General features: G+C 42.2%; 1 long non-coding RNA gene across 2 annotated transcripts in view; it reads right to left on the bottom strand.

Moving 5' to 3' along the window:
- Positions 1-21,910, bottom strand: part of LOC126503829 (uncharacterized) — an 87,847-nt gene that overhangs the window by 50,843 nt on the left and 15,094 nt on the right. Inside the window, exons 4-7 of one of the 2 annotated variants that reach the window (XR_007592410.1) lie at positions 7,781-15,308; positions 7,039-7,268; positions 6,120-6,249; positions 5,046-5,165 (exon numbers count right to left, since the gene is read on the bottom strand). This is a non-coding gene — a long non-coding RNA (uncharacterized lncRNA). The remainder of the gene's footprint in view (positions 1-5,045; positions 5,166-6,119; positions 6,250-7,038; positions 7,269-7,780; positions 15,309-21,910) is intronic. The other variant, XR_007592411.1, reaches the window with a different exon arrangement.

Below are 21,910 nucleotides of genomic sequence, written 5' to 3'. Positions count from 1 at the left end.
CTAGCAAAATCCCCAAATCAGCTATTATTATGACTACTGTTCTTGTTTTCATTGCTATATAACAATGATGATGATGATTACTATACGTATCTCATATATAGCAAGTATTCAGTAGACATTAACATCCTTCTCTTCTCATTTGTGAAGAACATTTTGAAAGCACCATGGTTTGTGGCTTTAATGCGAGCCTGGGCACTGAAACTGGGCAGGCAACGAACAGTGCTCTGGACCCTAGTGCACCCATCTATTCACAACTGGGCATTTGCCCTGTCTACCTCTGTGTGCTAAGTAAAGGAATTAAAGGGTGGCCATTGGCAGAGACCACCCAAGAGTTTGTCTGGGCCATGTGAGGAGATAAAGTTTCTTAGAATTTTACAAACTACCAAATATACTGCATTATCTCCAAGTCCTTTCTTAGAACAAAACTACTTGAGAGACTAATTGATATAGGAAAAGAAATATTTTTTTTGAGACAAAGTCTTACTGTGTAGTCCTGACTAGACTGGAATTCACTCTGTAGACCAGGCTGGCCTCGAACTCACAGAAACCCACCTACCTCTGCCTCCTGAGTGCTGGGATCAAAGGCTGTGCAGTGTCCTTTAAAAGACTACGAATTATGTCTGCACCACTGTGGTGTTTACCAAAGGCAGTGATCTGATTGGTTCTCATAAACCAGGGCCAGACCCCTTTATTCCTACCTCATGGATAAACAAGGCAATTAGTAAACTAGATAGGATTATCTCTCTTTAAATTCTTTCCATTGCCCAGAAGGGCTTTTCTGTGGCATCCTGTAACGTGGCTAGCCTAGAATTCTTTACTTACTGCACACACATACAAGAGAAAAAACAAGGCTGTTGAAACATGAGCCCCTAGTGAGGGTGGAGCTTGAACATGAACACTTCACATCTTAAACCTGCCTGCAAGTTGCATAAAAGTCAAAGGATAATATTCTAGAAGAAAGTATCAGAAATGGCATCTGATGGATGCAACGCTTCCAGCCTCGAATGTAAACCTTTGTGAGAGAAACACAATGGGCAAGTAAGAAGGAGGCTGTGGATAGGAAATAGGCAGGAAAAAAACAAAACAAAACAAAACTATGTATCCAAACGAGAAGAATAATATTGGGAAAACTGTTCCAAAGGCTCTAGCTTGTGTCTCAGGCATAGCAAGATTCAAAGTCCACAGTCATTAAAGAAAAACTGGGGCTTAAAACTAGGGAAAAGCTGAAAGACATTCCTAAATGGCCCCAGGCTTAGAAAGAGGCTGCCTTTGAGGATGTTGGACAAACCCCAAAGAGAGCCCCAGCAGGCACCTTCAGCATCTGAACTAACCTCACCCCATGGCCCAGTTAACCATCCTGACTCTGGGGAGAGCGCTCCAGAGGGCAGGCAGAGATTGCACAGTCTGGATAATTTTTCCAGCTGCTGCCTGTGCTCCAATCTCCTTGGTTCAGGGCTTGATCCCTGATAAGAGGTCAGAGACCTTTCTATGGGCGGTATAGTACAAATGCTTTCAATCATTCTCACCTTTGTGCTGGTTACCTGCAGCACAAAGGGTCTGCCAGCAATGAGGGAAAGGGAGGCAGGGCATCGGGCATTGTGACTGAGTAAGAAGAGGACACACCTGCTCACTGGAAGATGCCAATGCTGACGGCAAGCAGTGCCTTTTCACGATTCCCTCTGAAGACTAGCCAGCATGCTTTGAATAATAATGTGTTACGCTGAAAGTGTGTATATGGGCTGTATGTGCGTGTGCAGACACGCAGTAAATGCTAGCTCCATGGAAGATGATTATTGATGCTTGTGATCTTTTACCATACACTAAACATGGTTCTTAGGTCCACTGTGCTATTTAATTTCTGTTGCCACACTGTGAGGGCGAGGGTAAATATCCTCAGGTGAGGAAGAAGGTTGAAAAATTCTTTTTAGGGCTAATGAGGGGAACCGGGGTTCAAACTATTCAAGCCAATTCTAGTTTAACCAGTACATGTATGTACTAACATGAGCAATGTTCTCTTTGGGTCTCTCTCTCTTCCTCTCTCTCTCTCTCTCTCTCTCTCTCTCTCTCTCTCTCTCTCTCTCCCCCTCTCTCTCTCTCTCTCTCTCTCTCTCTCTCTCTCTCTCTCTCTGTCACACACACACACACACACACACACACACGCACACACACACAACAGATATAAACACATATGCACATACAAACATACACACACGCACACAGATAGGCACCTATACACACACATATGCACATAGAGACACACACAGACGCACAGGCCAGCATTCTAGTCCCATACCCCCGATTTCAAGTTTCCATTCTTCTGGCTGAACACAATCCATGCACACAACATTTGAACCGAGGAATAAAATGTAGCAGTTCATCTTCAGAGGGAAAACAAGTGGAAAGAAAACGGAACCTTGAAGTGTGGAACGTTTGTCAAAGACGGTGATGAGGAGCCAAGAAGAAGGTTCCATATCTCAAAGATACCGACAACAAAACTGCAGTCTCCTAAAGCCCAAAAGAACTGCTTTGGGTTCAATGATTTTTTTTTTCCCTTTGGTTTTTCAAGATGGGGTTTCTCTGCGTTGCTTTGGAGCCTGTCCTGGAACTAGTTCTTGTAGACAGGCTGGCCTCAAACTCACAGAGATTCGCCTGCCTCTGCCTCCTGAGTGCTGGGGTTAAAGGCGTGTGCCCCACTGACCAGAGGGTTCAACAAAATTTTGCACATTCACAAGGAACTCAGTTCTACTTTCTGACGCTGATCACCTAAAACCTCCGGGGTAGAAAACCAGATTCAGGTGCGCGATGGTCGTTTACTAGTCTCCCACCTGTCGCCCATTCATGTGTCCCAACCCCGTGTTTCTCTAGGCTGCTTTTTTCAAACCTGAAGAAAGTGTGCTAGGATGCTGGGCATTAAACTACCTGCTGGAACACAGGAGACACCCCACAAAGGTCTATCACAGTCCAGAGGGGAAGATATGGCAAGTCTATTTCAAACCCCAGCTTTACTTGAAGAGAAGCGCATTGAAATATTTTTGTAGGCAATGAAGTACACGTGATAAAATGAGAACAGAAGGCCAAGTGTATGTTTCTAAAATAAAATCCAAACTTCAGATCTAAAATGTCTCACTTTGGGGTCACATGCCTGGTCGCTGAGGTCTCCCTCCTCTGCAGTTGTCAGGACTTCCTGAAAGATGTGCAGGATTCAATGAAAGCATAGGTGCCCGTATTTGCCCTGCGTCATGGACCACTGAGATAAACAATTAGAAGAGAACCATATGAAGGTGGCTTGTTGTCTTTATGCCGCTTTAGACAGCAATGGTTCATCTCTTTAGCTTCAAGTTCATTAAGAGTTTATCAGCCTAGTGGGCCCTTAGGGATCGCAGCAACTGAAGGGCCCTCTTCCCTCTGCTCCTTCTTGTGACAGGTTCACTATGGTCTTCATTTTACTCAATGATTCGATCCCAAAACAAAGACATTTTTCTAGAATTTTTTATTTAACCAATAGGATAATAATAAAATAATAATAATAATAACTTTTGAAAGCTTGCCTTTGTGTTCTACCACTCCAAACCCTGCCCTCGCATATAACTACCCTGCAAAATTATTTTGAAAGCCAAGACACATCAAATGAGCAAATGGAAGCCCCTCCTCCTGACAGCAGAAAATGAACCCACCTAGCGCTCTAGAGTGCAGTGGAGCTGGCCTTCCCTGCCTTCTGAGTGGATCAATATCCGAGGTGGTGTTGCCACAGGCAAGCAGAGAGGCAACTCTGAAAAACTTTTAACTTATTGATTCTGAACCTTACTTTAGAAAACAAACGAGTGTCCAGTACGCCTCGTAGGTCCTCCAGGACATTTATAAATAGAAAGTCTTTGTCAGCCTTGACAACTTGGCTAGAGGACCTGTCCGGCTACTCAAGCAGAAGGAACCACATACCTTTGACAAGATTCTAGGCATAGTCACATTGTGGACATCCAGGGGCCTTCCGTTCATAATGTGCCTTATTAAACCTCAGAGAAAGGCTCCATTATTTTTTCCACTGCACTCTTTTGTTAAGATATGACTTGATCCGAAAAAGAACTATCAATGGGATGCTCAGAGAACATAAAGCGAAACGCCAGTCAAACTCCGGGGTAAGGTAGCGTGCGAGCTGGCACTAACTCCAGTGGAAACGGCTCTGTAAAACTGACATCACTAGCTGTGGGAACTTTTCCTTCCTAGTGAGTAATGTCCCCACCATAGTTATCTGACTTAGTTCAGAACTTCAATCCTCCCACCATCAATGTGACAGTGTGAGCCTCATCTGCCCCATGTGACTCGGATACAAAGATCTAACTTCCCTTAGAAATACAATCGGTATGGATGGAAACTGATGTTATTTATCCAGATTTTACCAGTCATGGCGGAATGCCCTCTGTCTGCTCCTGCACGGGGAGAAAAGTTTGTCTTACCCCACAAGCTCCCATTTGTCTGGACTTAGAGGCCCTTAGCACAGCAGACTAAGTCCCATGATCAAAGATCAACATATGATTTGCTCTATTATGTTTGCTTGATTACGTGAGCTTCACTTAGTATGGAAGGTGGCTCATAAAACTTAAGAAATCATAATCAGGTGACTTGGACACAAATTTAATCTCACTGTCTCATTCTCATCGATCAAATAATAATGCACATTATGTACAGATATGCATATGCAATACAAATTTTTACTCTGCCCATTTAGTTTCTAACAACCCAAGAGTTATCATAAAAACACTTTGCAGTTCTTCCACTATGTTCTGTTTAGGTGGTGGTCGGATGGAAGCAGACCAATTCCATGCTGTGTAGAAGGGGGCACCCATTGGAGTTGACAAAATCCACCACAGTAATCCTCAAAAGTGAATTTTCCGTATCCTGTAATCAGGAGTTGCCAGGCGTCTGATTAAATACCCCAGGCATTTGATCCCCAACCTACTTCCATTTCTTCTCCTGACCGGCAAGCCAGAAAAATTAAATCAAAAACCTGAAGAAACAAAATGTGTATTTTAATACAGAAATGCTTTTACCTGCCGTCCCGCTGTGAATGAAATGGGCCGAGCTCTCGAAATGTTCCTCAGCTTAACTCGCAGTTGGGGGGCACTGGGAAAATGTAGCCAGGCAGCCTTATTGTGGCTTCTGTCCTTTAACTGCCAAGTGGAATACAATAGAAGCATCAAAGAGAAACGGAAGAGAGGGGAGTCCAGAAAGAGCCCCGAGGAGGATGAGGAGCAAACAAAGGGAAAGTTTCTAAGTCAGGGACATTGCGTTCTGCCATTTGCGCTTCTCAGATAGCTTGCGCACTAAAGATGAGCGTGCCTCAATGAGTTACCACTTCCCTCAAATTGTTTAGGACATATTCAACATGAAAAACTTATAAGACATGCTTAACCTTAATCTAGAAGAGAAATGGCTGCATCATACTGTATAGATAGATAGATAGACAGTAGATAGATAGACAAATATTCACTATCTTATGAGATTGACAAATATTCAATATCTTATGAGATCGTTTTTGATAAACATGAAAAATTGCTTTTCTTCTGGTCCATACAATACACTTGCCAAGTGAAGAGAGCTAGATGCTGGGGCTTTCTGAATTGTGTGCACGGGTATCTAGAACTGTATTCATGTCTGATTTTTGCATCATCTCACCCTTGGTGGCTGTCATTTTATCCTTGTAAAGATACTCCATTATTGCAACAGTGTACATGCGGTTATCACTCATAGCAAAAAAAAAAAAGTCTTTAGTTCCCATTTTAACCTCTGAGCATGTGAAAAATGCTATTGTCTTTGTTCACCTCCAAGAATGTAGGCACCACCCATTAAACCCCAGCAAGGAACAAAAAATAGCATGCCCTTTCCCCCAAAGAACTATAATGTCTACCATTTACACTTGACTTATTTACCTGCATGATATTCTGATTCATAATCCAAAGACGATGGAAGAGAGAGAAAATCATTTGGTTTATATATAAACATAATCATTAAATGGACTAGTTTTAAACATCTCCAAAGAGTCGCAGTGCAGACAGAGCAGAGGGAGCGTGATGGGACAGCGTGGAAAGCAAATGCAGTTACATAGAGCTTGATAAAAATCTTACCACATCGAATGGGAAATTCAAAGATTTTCACTTCCAGGTATTTTATTTATATTTCTGTGCTCTTCTCATCAGTGGTCTTGCACGGAGCAGGGATGTCGGGCACAGCCAGAGTAGACACTGTCTACTTAGCCTGAATTTGAGCAGTGAAAATACACAGCCTTTAGTGTTTCAGACAGTTTAAAAGCATACGCTAAGGAAAAGAAAATGAGACTGTTTTGACTGGCCAATTTAAAAAGAAAAACCAATGCCAACTGCCAGCTGTCTATGCGCACTTTTAATCCCAGCACTCAGGAGGCAGAGACAGGGGAATCTCCATGAGATTGAGGCCAGCCTGGTCTACAGAGCAAGTTACAGGACAGCCAGGGCAACACAAAGAGCCCTGTCTTGAACACAAAACTTAAAACAAAACAAAAACAAAAACAAGTAAACAAAACTAAATGATAAGATCATCACATTCATTTCTATGAACCGGTAAGCTTTTTTTTATGTTTTGACATTTTATAATAAATTTCTGATTGCACAAATGAGTATAACTCAGATATATCTCTTTCTCACCAGATTAAAGTAGTAATTTGGCCATTTTGTGCTTTGCAGCCTGCATAGTCTTCTTGGATCATCAACTCTGCTCAAATTCATTATAAAAAAAAAAAAAAAAAAAAAAACTCCTCGCGCCTCTTTCCATGAGAAGAAGACACCACTCCAGGCCCCAGGCCCCAGGGCAGAACACCAGTGCCACCAGGGACAGGAGAACTTGCCGTCGCATAAGCCAGCAGTATAGCCGCTGCAATTATGCTTTGCTTAGAACACAAGCTGCACATTCTCCGTTATAACTCGCAAGAAACAGGCAGGTTGAGAAGCAGGTTCTACCGGCACACAACACCCTCTCCTTCTCGTAGCCAGTTCACGATAAATCTCTTACCTTGTCGGGAGACGGAAGAGCAGCAGGCTCATAACAGAATGAGCGATGCGTAAAATGTTCTCCAGCTGACGTCCCACGGGATTTATACTTCCCAAACCAGGGACACCTCTGCCTTCGCAGACGGAATGCTAAGTGATGCAGGGAAGCAACCGAGGTGGGAGGAACAGCTTTGCTTTTTTGTTGCTCTTTTGTTTTGTTCTTTTTCTTTCAACTCAGGTATCTAGAAGAGGCTGTCACGTAAACAGGCAAACAAGTGAGTGTGAGTGTAGAAGCCGTACTACAGGTTTGACTGGGAAATAGAGTTTGAGGATGAAGGTTGGTGACCGGCTCCTGTTTTAACTGAGGTGGTGTAAATAAGGAGTTTGCTTTTCTTAGAAACGGATAGGACGGTACATTCATGTCAGGAATTTAAGATGGAGACATCCATATTACATGATAAAAATATTTCACCAAAATACTTTTAGCTGAATCTAAGCTACAGATAAAAGTTCAAACAAACATACTTTTTAAATAAAATGTACCAAAGACACTTTTTTAAAAAAACAAACAAACAAAAAAAACTGAATGAGACCAACTTCTATGCTTATTGAATTTCCACGCTTATTTGTTTGGCAAAGTTACTGCATTTTTTTTTTTGGAAGTAAAGGGGTCATGTCATACTTGTTTCCAATCTAAAATTAGTCTCTGTTCCTTGGGCCATATTTCCTCAGGCACGAGAAAGAAAATCAATGTCCCTACTCACCTTTGGAAGAATTTCACTGCCGAGTCGCCACGGTTCTGTGGGATCCAATAATCCGTGGCTCAGCATCGATTTTCCTGTGACACCCTGTAGAAACAGCCTCTCCTTCCTTTCTAACGAAATACAGCGGCAAAGACTGGGTGGCTGCTCAGCGAATTAAGCTTATAGGCTCTTCAGCACAACTCGCGCTTCTAAAGAGACAGGGTTTATTTTTTCTGAAGCTGTTAACGCTGCTTGCTTCTCGCTGAACCACTTAGCCACCATTTAAAGATAATGTGAGCATCTATTTTGAAGAGAATTGGAAGGTAATATTTTCCTTAGGTTTCTCACAGTTAATTCATATCACTGGTAACACTTTCTTTTTTTCCTGAGGAAATAGACAAATGATCAAAAAGTCAAAGTACAAGTCTCAGGTTTTTTTTTTTAACCCAGCTCCCAAATCGAGTTGTTTTCAATATGTGAAAAACTAGCCTCATGGTTTTAATATTTAAAACTTGGAAGCTTGGTGAGCTACAGAGGGTCTGGGAAGGCCTGGTTGGGAGTGTGTCATATCCTAGGAGAGAGAGGTTGTGTATTAAGGCTTACGGCCCCACCTTCCTCACTTTCCTTGGTGGGTTAAGTGCATGAAAAGAAAAACACAGACAGTGATTCATGTTTCCAGCATCCTTCATGCATCCGATTGAAATCTCAGGGATGTCTCAATGATCCTGGACAGACTTCTCTGGACAGGTCAGGAAACACTCCCCGCAGACAGCCTGGACGGGGTGCAGGGTTGCTGGTCTTAGCCACGTCCTCCCTGACTCTGCCAGCCTGTGAGCCTGCAAAATCAAAGTGTGGGGTTTGCAAAGGCACCCCCCGCTTCATTTGCGCTCCCCAACAAAACATAGGGAGGAGAGAGTGCAAGGCATGTTGCTTCTCCTGAGGTAGGTGACATCTTGGTTAAAAAATGACATGGCCAGGCAACACTCTGACAGATATAAGCCTGCAAGAACCTCCCTGCCACACATAGTTAAGCTCACGCGAAACCTTTGATTTGATGGCGCCTTGATTAGCTTCTGCCGCACTCAGCACTACCTCTTTGAAGTTCATTATAAATTACGCTGCTCATTTCATTATCGCCAATTTAGGATCCGCTTTACTAGAAATGCCGTCATCTCAACCATTCATCAAACCTGTGCCCGATTCTCAGTTAAAGGATTAGACCAAGTCACACTCCAGTTCTCAAGGCAGATAGATGTTCCATTGTTTATCAGGCCATGTCTACACTGGCTGAGCAAAGCGCTCGGTTCAGAAGGAGAAGCGCCTTTGGCAGCTAGAGTCCACATAGCTGACCCATGGACGATGGCGGGGGTGCTCCTTCACCTGATTACCCACGTGTAGTGAAGTCGCTAAGCGTCACATGAGGGTGACCCTAGGCAGCGAGAAAGCATGACATGGTTGTTGTTCTAATTTATTGATAGGGCAATCATCTAGCGTTCTATTCAAGAAGCTAGAAGAACGTGTGTACATCCGGCACACATGATGGCTATCAATACGGAAGTAATTCATGGCTCTGTAGTGAGCGTAACTGTGCTCCATCTTTCTAAGCAAGACAGCAGTGGCGCCATTTTTCCTAAGTAGTTAGGATTAAGTTCAAAACCCTACCTCTTTACACAGAAAAATCTTCACAAAGGACAATGCTGATCAGAAAGGAAGGAAGGAAGGAAGGAAGGAAGGAAGGAAGGAAGGAAGGAAGGAAGGAAGGGAGAGACAAAGGAAGTCAATATTTGGGGCTCAATATTTATACTCTGATTACTTGTACGGTCAGAATTAGTGCCGAGTCTGGGTAGATTCTATTCTGGTGGCGGAGAAGCCTAGAATTGTCCCGAGTGCTGAGATTCTTTCCAATTTTTTGAATAAAAATAGGCTTAGCAGAAATGTTCAACTAATAGCTACAAAATTATAGGCTTCCCCTTTCAGCCACCCAAACACTCTCCACCCTGTGACATAACAGATATAATGCAAATCACCTTTGGAACTTTGCCAACCTTTCCCATTGGTGAGCTGGCAGAGTTGGGCCAAGCTTCCTTAAAGTCATAAAGCCTGCCTTACCCTCACGAAAGCCCCCTAAGGAATCCTGGAATCCAGTCAGATTCTTTGGCAAAAACAGAAGTGAAGACTTATATCTGTGAAAAATCTATCAAATCTGTAAGTTATTGGATGACCTACTGTATTTTCCCAAGATGAATTGTCAAAACAAAAGCTCTGTCATGGCTTCCTTATCACTTGACCTTTGCAGATAGGAATGCGTCCCACTTTCTAACATGTCAAGATTCAAAATTTTGTGTGTATGTGTGCTCGTGCTCACCTCTGTCTGAGTCTATAGAAGTTAGAGGTTCACATTAGCTCCCTTCCTTGATCAATAGCCACCTTAGTTTGGAGAGAGAGTCTCTCACTGAACCTGTAGCTTACTAATTTGACTAGACGAGCTGACCAGCAGTCTCAGAGACGCCCCGTCTCTCCATCACAGGGATACAGGCACAGGTCCCACACTACCATTTTCCGTGTGCTCTGGGCATCTGAACTGGGGTATTTGAGTTCACATAGCAAACACCTTGTTGACCGAATCATCCACCCAGATCAAGATTCAGACTCTCACAATAAATTTTCAGTCTCTCTGATTTCAGTTTGAAAATCATCTCATTTATATGTGAAGTTAAATCCCTTCCGATTAAGGGCAAAATTGTAATTTTACCCAGTGGCATGCAACATGTTGGTTGATCACCTTTTCACTTATCATTCCAATGAGATAAAGCTTCTCAAGCTTCCTAATGCTGTGACCTTTAACACAGTTCCTCATACTGTGGGGATCCCCACCATGAAATTATTTCATTGCTTTCAATACAGTTCCTTATATTGTGGTGACCCCCAACCATAAAAATATTTCATTGTTTTAATACAGTTCCTCATGTTGGGGTGATCCCCAATCATAAAAATATTTCATTGCTTTAATACAGTTCCTTATGTTGTGGTGACCCCCAACTGTAAAATTATTCCATTGCTACTTCATCACTACAATTTTGCTGCCTTTATGAGTTGCAATGTCAATATCTGATACGCAGGATATCTGCGATCCCTGGGGGGGGGTCTCGGCCCACAGGTTGAGGACCACTGTCCTAGACGATCTTAAAATTGTCATAGTCACTGAAGTGCATCTAACAGGACTAACAGGAGCTGTGTTTTCATCTTCTCCTATATAAAGTCCAGAGAGCTTCTGAATACCTAAAGCCTCCATCACAACCAGCACCATCACCACATCTGTGGAGCAGATCATGAGGCGGAGAGGAAAGCAAACACCTGTACAGTGTACTTAACTCTATAGCAGGCACTAATCTGTATTCACAACCTCTTGAGCTCCACAACGGCCATGTGAAGTGGGCACAATTACCCTCTTTCTACAGACCAGACAGAGTCACAGAGGCAGCAAGTCATTAGCCTGGGATCACACAGCTTCCAGGTGGTGGAGCTGGGATTTTAATGCAGGCGGCACAGTTCCTGCCGTGGCTATGCTTATACTGCATGGAAGTGTACGGGTCTGAGCCATGCATGGATGCATGAACTGCAATCTCCCGATTCCTGGAGACTTAGACCAAAAGGTGATCTCTTTGTGCTGATTGTTTTCCTTCTATCTGAATGTAATCAATTGGCTTGGAACTAAACTTGACTCTGATCTGTCCTGTCCACCCGGCTTATCTGCCTATTTCTCATTCATGTAAAAATAAAAATGACTGAATAGAATCTCTGAGAAGAGAATGTCAACTATGGAATCAGGTTCCCTGAGGTGTTATCCTGGCTCTGTCTTTGTAATCTGAATGTGTGGCTTTATTTCTTCATGAGTTGACTTCCTTGCCTACAAGATACAAATAAAAATAACACTACTTCCAATTAATCTATGCTAAATACTTAACCCAATGCGGGGTACATTGGCGAAGACTTAGTTTATGTGCCTGAGCCACCAGCTGAGGTGACTATTCAAAGCTGTCCTTTGGTTAAAAAAAAAAAAAAGCAGTACACATTTTAGAAAATGCAGATGTGGATGGATACAGGAACAACATGGCTTTAAAATCTGCAGTCTCGGCCATAGCCACATGTAATTTAATCTGCTTCCTTTTGAAGGAACATAGGCATGTCATGGACCATATCAGGATCACCTAAGGATGCCAGCTAATCTCACAAGCTAGTGGAGCCACATCACTAAGGGAAGGGGAGGTTCGAAGCGCGGTGACAAAATGGCTGGCTTAATTGTGCTTTTATATCACAAGCCAGATTTCAACACATAGTCACACAAGTTCATTTCGTCTGGATAGTTATGACACAATTTTATCAACTATTCAATCTGAGGCTGGGGAAACGCTCTGTGTGTCCCTCATACCTCTTTCTACTTTGCCAGTTTCCTTTCTTGAAACCTTGAGCAAGTGGTTCTCAACCTTCCTAATGCTGTGACCCTGTTATACAGTTCCTCATGTTATGGTGAACCCCCAACCATAAAATTATTTTGGTGGTTATTTCATAACTGTAATTTTGTTGCTATTACGAATTGTAATGTAAATATTTTTTTGGAGAGAGGGTTTTGCTAGAGGTGTCAAGATCCACAGGTTGAGAACCACTGCTCTAAGTGTTTACACTTCTTTGAGGCCACATTGATTTCTTGGAAAAGATTGCCTAGGGGCCTAAAACAATTTATATCCCAAAATAAGAATAGTACAAGTTTTAGGAGAAACTGGTAGGTTCAGTGCCCATTTACATGACAGTGTACAGTACATGAGACACAGAGAAAATGGAATAGACTGAAATTTCTTTCCCTTAGTTATAAAATGGATGTCACCACCGGAGAGCATGAAAAGCTCAGAGGCCCAGCAGGAGACCCAAAGAGAAGCTATTCTGGGTCACTCCCCCAGGATGCACTGGGGTGTCTATGTGGCCTGCCTGCTATGGGATGAGACAACCAATTTCTGGTACCCAAGAGGCTGACAGTGAGAGGCCCCTATACTTAATTTTATCTGCCTCAGAGACCAGACATTCTCTGATATACCCAAGGGAAGGGGAACCTTGACGTACAAAGCAGCATCTTGGTCCAGAATTAGGGTTTTGATGAAGGGATACATGAGCAGCCCCATTTGAGAGGGGGGTAGAAAAATAGATACAAAGACCAGCCAGGCTCCGTTTTGATCCTGTAGGCATGTCTGCGCTAATTCTTTCCCCACAACATCCAGGCTTCTCTACAGATAGAAGGGACCTGTCCCCTCATGTTCTAGGAGACTCTCATTGTGAAATGAGTCCCAGCCTCTGCTTTTCGAGATGAGGGTGGCGTGTCCCCAAAGTAGCCAGCTGCCAATCACGGGCAGTTCTAAAATTAGAACCGTTGGGAGGTCAAGAGCAGTTGAAGTCTTAGAAAAACATTAAATGTCCTGATAACAACTCAACACAAATGTCTTAACCTAGCAATAGAGGGCAGCCAGCGTGATCTCCTGGGAATCATCTATAGGACAGAAAGAAGTAGCTGTCCTTCGGGTTATGGGCAGCCAAGATGACGTGCAGAGTGAGAGGTTGAGCCATCTAGTCTGGCCTTGTACTTGTTAAGATCAGTCATCTGTACAGACATAGGATATCATTGTTTTGGCTCTGAGATGATAGGAATAGAGGCTCTAATTTTCAACTTCTGAGCATCTCTAGGCCAGGTACATCATGGCCTTTATTAGTATCTTCCAAAAACCCTGCCATGGGCAGCTCCAAATGAGGCAACTTCATGAATCCTCTCCCCGGGGTCCTATTTCCTCATCCAGCCTCACAAGATCATTAAATGTTCTTTTCAGGTTTTCTTACAAAAAAAATGTATAAATCTTACTTTCTTTAGGAATTTTCTTCTTTTTCTTATTACCACCTACTTGGAAACCATGGAAAGCCAATTACAAATTTTAACCTGTCACTTGTTTTAAAGATTCTATTTATTTTACACCATGTAGCAGCTTCAGTATAACCTCCATAAACACCAAATGTGTAGGTGTTCATCTGTGTTTGCATGTATGGGTCCGTGCATGCATGTCCCAGTATGTCTATGTGTGTATGCATGTCCCTGTGTGTGTGAATGTATGTGTGTATGTGTGTCTGTCTGTACATGTGGAAGTTCAAAGACATCTCATGCCATTTCTCAGGTACCACCTGTCAAGTCTCTCATTGGTCTTGAACTCATGAAGTAGACTAATTTGGATGACTAGTAAGCCCCACGGTTCCTCTTGTTTCTGCCTCCTCCACAGTGTGACCATAACCAAGTGCCAACATACCCAGCTTCTTATTTGTTAACATGGGTTCTGGGGATGGAAGAAAGGTCTCCATGTTTGCAAAGAAATGACTTTAGTGACTAAACTATCTCCCCCCTGACACACACACACACCAAGAAACATTAAAAATCACCGAGGGGGAGAAGAGTCTCCGCTTACCTATGCTCCTCCTCCCTGGCCACTCCGCGGGCCTGTTACCATTTCTCATTATTCATTTTTTATGATTCCACTCACAAATTCAACCCAGGTGATTTGGCTCTTAACAAAATGAATGTGAATTAATTCTGGGCATACATTTTAATGAGACAACACTTCAGGAGCCCTCAGACGTGACAGACGCAAAAGTCACCTCTTTCGCTGCTGATACCGGAATTCCTTTTCTTAAGAAATCTTGCTTGGTTTGACTCTGCTACTTTTTCCCTTGGAAACCATTTGCACAGGAGCAAAGTCCAAGGAGGGGAAGGACCAGGCTGCCAAGTGTCCAACATCCTCACTCCAATGCCACTGCCACACACCTCTCATTCCCCTTTGTTCTAAGAAGTCCTATAGTGGGACATCAAGCTTGATCTTGCCATTTTGCCTGATGGTTCAAAATTATGCTAAACCCTAGAATGATGGCAGGATTTCGTTCTGCATTCTCTCTCTAATTAAATGGCAGAGTCATATTTAAAGAATGACGATTTCTGGGGCCACTCATTCAATTCTTTTAAGACTGATATCATGTTAAAATTTCATTCCCCTAATCTTCTCCAATTCTATTCCTGCTCTACTTGACATGCCAGGAATAATTATAAGGGCTTATTAAATACAGAAGACATTTATTTCTTTTTAGAATTCCTGAGCAGAGAGGCACAGTTTGCTTTGTTAGCATCTTTGCACTAGCTGGCAATTTGCATGTGAAATCAGCAATCCCTCATGAAAACGGAGAAGTTCTTCTGCACAGTGTTTTGGTCTCTCTAGCTGATGGTGGCTTCCCGGGGACCATCCGTTCCTTACACATAATTAATAGCCCACGCCTGACTTCCTCGGAGATGTCCCTCACCTTCTCATGCCACTGTGCAGATGAGCGAGTTCAAGGCAATGCTCTGTCACGTGTTCATAGCAGGTCAGCTTGTTTAAAACCCGGTTCTGATTAGAGTGAAAAGCTGATCAGGAAGCCTGTGTTCAGTTATCTCTTGTTTCACACTCCCTGGGAAGAGTGGGCACCGTCTGTTCTGTTCATTAGACAAAGGCAGGGGAAAAAAATATCTATTTTGTATCCAAGGTAAATGGAGAACTCTTGCCCCAGTATTTCCTTTCAACGCTTCCTATTGTCATACATGAATTAAAAAAAAATAGTGATTACAAAAGGCCCCTGCCGTGTCATGGTCTTGTTTCAACTCTGAATATATAAAACTACCTCCACACAAAACAATGCACTGGGCGGGGCTCTCCCATGGTGGGTACACTCTAAGGGAATATTGAGGACGACGTCATTGAACACTGATCATCAAGATTACAACCAGGTGCCTCAACCTCTGATTTGTCAGGTGATACTGACTACTCTTAACAGTCCCGGGGAAGAGAACTACCAGGCTAGCCCTCATGTGAAGAGAATCAGGGCTGGCTGAAGCTCCCGGCATCAATTCTGCGTGACTAGTTTCCGCTGTGCCTGTGGTTTGATGAGGAGAGTTTTTGACTTGTGTGGATAGAACCACGTTTCCCTGTCACTTCTTCGTTATTTGGCTTTGAGCAACGTATGTTTCCCGGGGCTGACTTTATACTGATGCCGGGAATAATACCTCATGGGTCTTGTATGATATCCGATCATGTATGTGACACGGAAAGCATTTGCTCACGATAAAGCATCATCATGGTGCGCACTCAACATGGTTTCACTTCGGGAAGGACGTATGGCTAATGAGCAAGGGAGTCGGGATGACTGTCATTAACAAGAAGTGTAGGCGAAAGTCATCGTAGGATTTGGCTGCATTCAGCACCAAGCATAGGGCTTCCTTTCACAGAAATACTCCTGGGAGAAACATCTAATCATGTGAACCAATCACATATGTAGGGGACTGATTCTCAGGGAGTCACGGTGCAGAAAAATCCTTGTATATCAAAAAGACACAAATGAACACCTCTTAGTAATTAGGAAGTATTTCATTCTTATGGTACCTAAGGGTCATAATTATGATTATCTGGGACTAATTTACAAGAGAAATGGATGGGGCCCCAATGACATAAGTGAGAATAAATTTTTTGGAATTAATCCATACTATCCATTTTTAATGTTGTCACATGTCTCCATAAAAAAAATAGCATGACCTCAATAATTTGCAGTTATCTGACCTCAGGTTTTTAATGATCTGAGTTATCTCTAAGTAGGAATTAACTGCAGTGTGCAAATTTCCACACATCACCAAGCAGGAGAGCCAAACCCCGGGCCTTCTGGGAGATGCGCATGGCCGGTTTGCTCCAGGATCTATGATCTGAGGTACCAGGTTTAGAAAGAGCAGCAGGAAGTCACTGCAGGGCTGGGACACATGGAGGGACTAATAAGGTCTGTGCTGGCAGACTGACAGACTGTCGGGGGATGAGAGGCATTCACAGCCCGAGAGGACTTTGTAAGTTATGAGGCCCTAGACATATGTAAGGCGTTATCGTTACTAATGATAACCTTAGCCATTGACAATGGATGAGTTTTATATATATAGCTGGAAAGGGAAGAGTTCTTTTTCAAACGACGACACATTTTCTCCTTCGTCACCCGATTCTTGCTCTCTCAGCTTATCTCCCAGCCAGCCTGAGTGACACATTAGTCTATCCCCGCATCCCTCTGTTTCTGTCATAGTTTGACACAGTGGAAATAGATGGGAAGATATTGCAGAGAATCGTGCTGCAAGCAAATTCTGCAAATTTAAAAATAACTGCCTCTGAAGACTGGCGTATGAAGGTGTCTGTATGCGAGGGGCTAAGTGTTCTTTGTTTACGTGGCTGGAAGCATGTAGCAATTATTACAAGGACGGTAGTATTTTCCGGAAGCTCAACATCTGTGCACTATCTCCACTTAGATGCCATTTTCATAACAGATACAAGCCAGAATGACCTCCATTTGAGAGCTCAGCTATTCTAATTGTCCCCTTTGGATACATAAGCCGATATATGTACATAATCATGAATGTGTGATTGTATAATTGTAAAGCTATGTAGTTATGCAGAAATATACACCACCATAAGAAGAAAAGGTACATGCAGGAGAGTTCTGTAAAAGTCTACAATGTCACCAACAATCATTTTTGAATCATATAAACATAAAATTAGGTTAATACAAGCAAATAATCATTTCCTCCCCAAAGGAAAGAGGATTTTTTTTAAAAAAAATCTCTTTAATGGATTAATACAAATGCATTTAGTATACCATTAGAGGCACAAGGCCCCCAGTCCACAAGGCCCAAGTAGGGACGAGCAAAAATCTAAAATAGTGTTATTAAGGGCAATCTTCATACAAAGAATAGAAGCATTTAGAGAGATCTGCTGGTGTGGAATGATTGCATTGCAAGAATTAGAGGCCATAGGACTTGCAGTCAGAGAAAACTGAGTGTAACCTGACTCTCCTGCAGTCTGGCTTAGGACTGTTCCTGCTGGTCACACAGCTCTGTCAAGAATACATTTGTACCTGATGCCTGATGGGCATAGAAGTGGTACCTTCTCTTGCCCTCAGCCACTGCCCTTCACAGGATTTTCCAAATATCATCTGGGACAAGATGTCCACGAAGACCTTCAGCTCAGGGAGCAGAAAGCAACAGGGAAACCACCTGGCTCTGAACCCAAATTCACAGCAAATGAGATCTGTCTTCTTGTTTTTAACTGGACAGGTTAAAGTACTGAGATAAAATCTGTGACCTACTTTTTCTTTAAACCACCACAAAAATAACAAATACAAGAAAAGAAAATTTTAAGTCCCATCAGTTTTTGTTAAACCTTAAGGAACTCAAGTGTTTATTTTGACTACATTCTTAAGTGTTAAGGTGAAGTAAATGTCTGTCTTCAGTTTTTATGACTTTAAAACCCAAGCAAGAGCTACTAGTGGAAGCAATGAGCTAAATGAGGAATTGGTAAACAGCATCCAGGAAGCCAGATACAGGATGCTCTGTGTGTGTAAATAAAGCTTTACTGGGACACAACCAAACTCATACATTTAAACATTTCCCCTGCTTGCTCTAGAGCCATGGCAGAAAAGGCAAGTTTTCACTGGAGAAACCATGTCCTCCATGAAAGTTAAAATACTCACTAATTGAACAGATTCCAATATGGTGATAAAATGTTGATGCTATGGCAAGGAAAAAAAAAACACTGTGTCTAATCTGCATATTGGCCTGCTCTTTTGGGAAGTCCTGTTTTAAGAGATACTTCTAATTGTAAGTTCTTAAGGCGTGGGGATGTGTTCGTTTCTTCTGGTACACAGAAAAACAGAAAGAGGCAATGAATATTACATTATAAAAACTCGGTAGGGAGAATGGGAGTTTAAGTCTGAATTTACATTCCTGTTGGTCCTCGACCAAAGTCTTCCATTGAAGGTGCAAAGAAAGGCCTGGGTTGAAGGACTGCAATCCTGATGGGAGCTATTGGACGTGTCTCTAAGTGTTTCTAATATTGTGAATAACTTCCCCAATTCCTGAATGCCCCAATTTTTTCCTGAAAAGAACCTGGTCAAAAGAGAGATTATAATTGCTTAAGCTAAATTTTTGCAAAACATTTGTGTGGATGGAGCCATGCAGGGTACTGCCAACGATGCTCTGATTTTGTTCCGCCTGGCAAGTTGGCGGAGCTTGTTTGGCATTTCATTAACAAAAAATAAACCTCACTTCTCTTCCTGAGAAAATAGCATGTGTAGTATTTTGGGGACAGCCACACTCAGTGTGCTCCTTTTAGTATAAAAATATATATTTCTGAAATGTGGATGAATCAAGCTTTTAAAAGCGTTTCTCTGGCATGGTAGCTGGCCACCTGGGGAGATCCATGTTCTAAGTATGTTACTGAATGAAAGCGTTAGAAAAACACCTTTAAATGTTTAAGATTCTCCAAGAAGCAATGGTTAACACTCTCAAGGAGACTGATCTGTAATTCAGAAAACTGTGACCCCTGACACTTTAATTGTGATACTCTGTAAGCCAAAAGCTAGTCTTTTTGGCATCTCTGAGAATAAGACATTTATAACATGTCGTATGAGTGCTTGGGTAGAAGGTCACAATAAAGATAACTGTAAAATTTGACTTGTTACTGTTATTCATATGGGCTGAAAAGAAAAATTAAAGATAAACCCATATACAAATAAGCCTTCTAAAATGGCTCAATTATCAGTAGTGGAATGGGCAAACATTTTTTTTTCAGTTATGGGCTAAATTCTTATTTAGGAAAATCTTAATTTCCATAAAAGGAAGCAAGCTGCTCACAGCTATCAACACAAACTGGAACACCATCTAATTAATGCACAGGCTAGCTTAGATGCAGTGTATGGATAAGGCTTCACATAGTTAGGAATGGCATGGGGACAAAATACATAAAGGACCAGGCCCTCAAGAATGTGACCAGAGTGACAACTAAAAAGAGGACTAGGAGGGCAAAAAAGAGGGGTGAAAAGGGAATTGGGGACCCCACAGACAGCAAATAAACACAAATAGCTTTCATACATGTAAGACTATACTGTTGCATGTTACTAGAGTAACTCTTTGAAATAAGACTTGAGTTCTCAGAGGAAAACAAAAGCCTAGAAAGAGGCAGGAAGTGGTGGGTTTAAAGTAGAAGGTAGGTTGTGGCTACTTTGTTTGTATCTGTCAGGGAGGGGCAACCCTGGGAGCCTTTGGACTTGCCACAGCAGATCTGCTGTGGGTTCTGCACTGGATGGACTTGACCCTAATGGATCAGACGTTCAGTAGTTTAGATGTCCCAGCAGGAGACTAACCCCAAGAAGCAATAGCTCTGAACTATAACCGGTGATGATAATGAGTGACAATTGTAAAGGGAATCAAGAAATACTTGAGATGGGAAAAAATTAACTAGTTCTAGCCTTTTGTTGTTCAACCAACAAAAATGAAAACATGAGAGTAAAAATGACTATTGTCCCTCTACTTCTGATGAATTAGACAATAATGTCTTAAAACCAAGCAGAGACTATAGAGAAACCAGGGGAACCATGGTGAGGCTAATTTGTGCATACTGGGTTGTGGGTGCCTGATGTGCAGGGTAAGCTGCTGGCAACTCAACTCTGAACTTCATGAGCCTTGTAAATCCTAACAGAGGATGACAGCACACGGCAACGACGTGTGTGGTATGAGGATGAACTTGAAGGAAGGGAAGAAGTCAACTCCATGACGGAGATGGGTGAGGAGACACCATTTGGTTGGTCTGGTACCGTGAGAGACTGGGAAGTGGGTTGAATGGATCACTAGGACCAAGCATGCAGCAAGAACTAGAAAGGAACCCAGGAGTTCAGTTGGAATCTGAAACCCAGAAAGTCTTAGTTCACTGATGCATTAAGAATATGGAGGTAGGGAAGAAGACATATGTCACACACAGATATCAAGGTGGCATACTTATATGATATGGAGACACCACAGTGAATACGGAGAGGGACCCTCATGGTGGAAGGACATCACAGACACAAGAAACCCTGTGCTTGAACCATTGGTCCTCCACGCTGAGTTCTAGCCCAGACCTCAGTTCCATCAGAGAAACCTTAGCTTCCATGGGGAGCTTTCCTCCCTCTTCCTCTTCCCTTTCCTCTATGTTTTTTATGACATCATATCTGGGGTACTTTCCATGCAAGTTACCCTAGGCCTGATGGTAGTATTCAGGCTCTTCAGCAAGCAAAACATAAAACAAGTCAAATCCGGTGTTTTCTTATTATTATATCACCTAGCAAAATGAGAGAAAGGGGAATTTGTTTCTTAAATAATTAATATCTTTAAAATTATATATCTTCTTTATTTCATCCCTATTTAACTCCCACCCACTATTACCAGAGTGTTTATATTCTATAGTAATTCATTTAATAGATATATTAGTACATTATGAAATATCCAACTGGAGACCTGATTTCTTGATGAATAGGAATTATATTCACCTGTATTTTTCTGCATTTTTTAATCTCCTATACTACAACAGAAAGTACAGCATATTTCAATGAGATTTATCTTATTATGAATAGATTTTTGAGTTTTCCTAGGTCTGCCACCACTTAGCCTTGGGACCCTCTCCAAGTCCAGTCTTCATTATAACTATCAAATCTTATTTTACTAACAGTTCCCTCTTTCAGAATTTATAGGTAAGAGAGAACGATGGTAAATGGCCTAACGATGCATTATAGGATCTAGGAAACTAAAAATGTTTCATGGGTGGGAAGCAAATACTCAGCAAGGCGATGGGTTAAAAAATTATGGCGTATGCCTCAGAAGAGAAATAGCTGATAATAATTAGAAAAGATAGCTCCCTACACTGGCTTTTCTTTTTCAAATAAAAAGCTCATTTGAATCTCACAATATTTTTCTTTCCTTTCAAAGTCGACTACCAAGGGCTTGATGACAAATCAAAGCCAGATTGTTAGAGCCTCAGTGTGCATGCCAACAACTCCAAAAGCAACATCAGCAGAGTGACAATTTCTGGAGACAAATGATTCATTTCTGTCCCTACTCTATTCACTAGAACATAACCGCAGTGGAGATTCAATCTGTGCTCCAGTAATGCAGAATCTATGGACTCGGTCGCCACACAGACAGTGCTTCCTCCTGTAGAGTCTCCACAGACAATACTGGACAAAATGGCTTTACACAACTCT

Source organism: Alexandromys fortis, unplaced genomic scaffold (genome assembly GCF_014885135.2).
Source record: "Alexandromys fortis isolate MF-2015 unplaced genomic scaffold, M_Fortis_MF-2015_v1.1 scaffold_50, whole genome shotgun sequence".
Classification (NCBI taxonomy): Eukaryota; Metazoa; Chordata; class Mammalia; order Rodentia; family Cricetidae; genus Alexandromys; species Alexandromys fortis.
The sequence above is the reverse complement of the archived record's forward strand: the minus strand, read 5'-3'. Positions and strand labels throughout refer to the sequence as shown.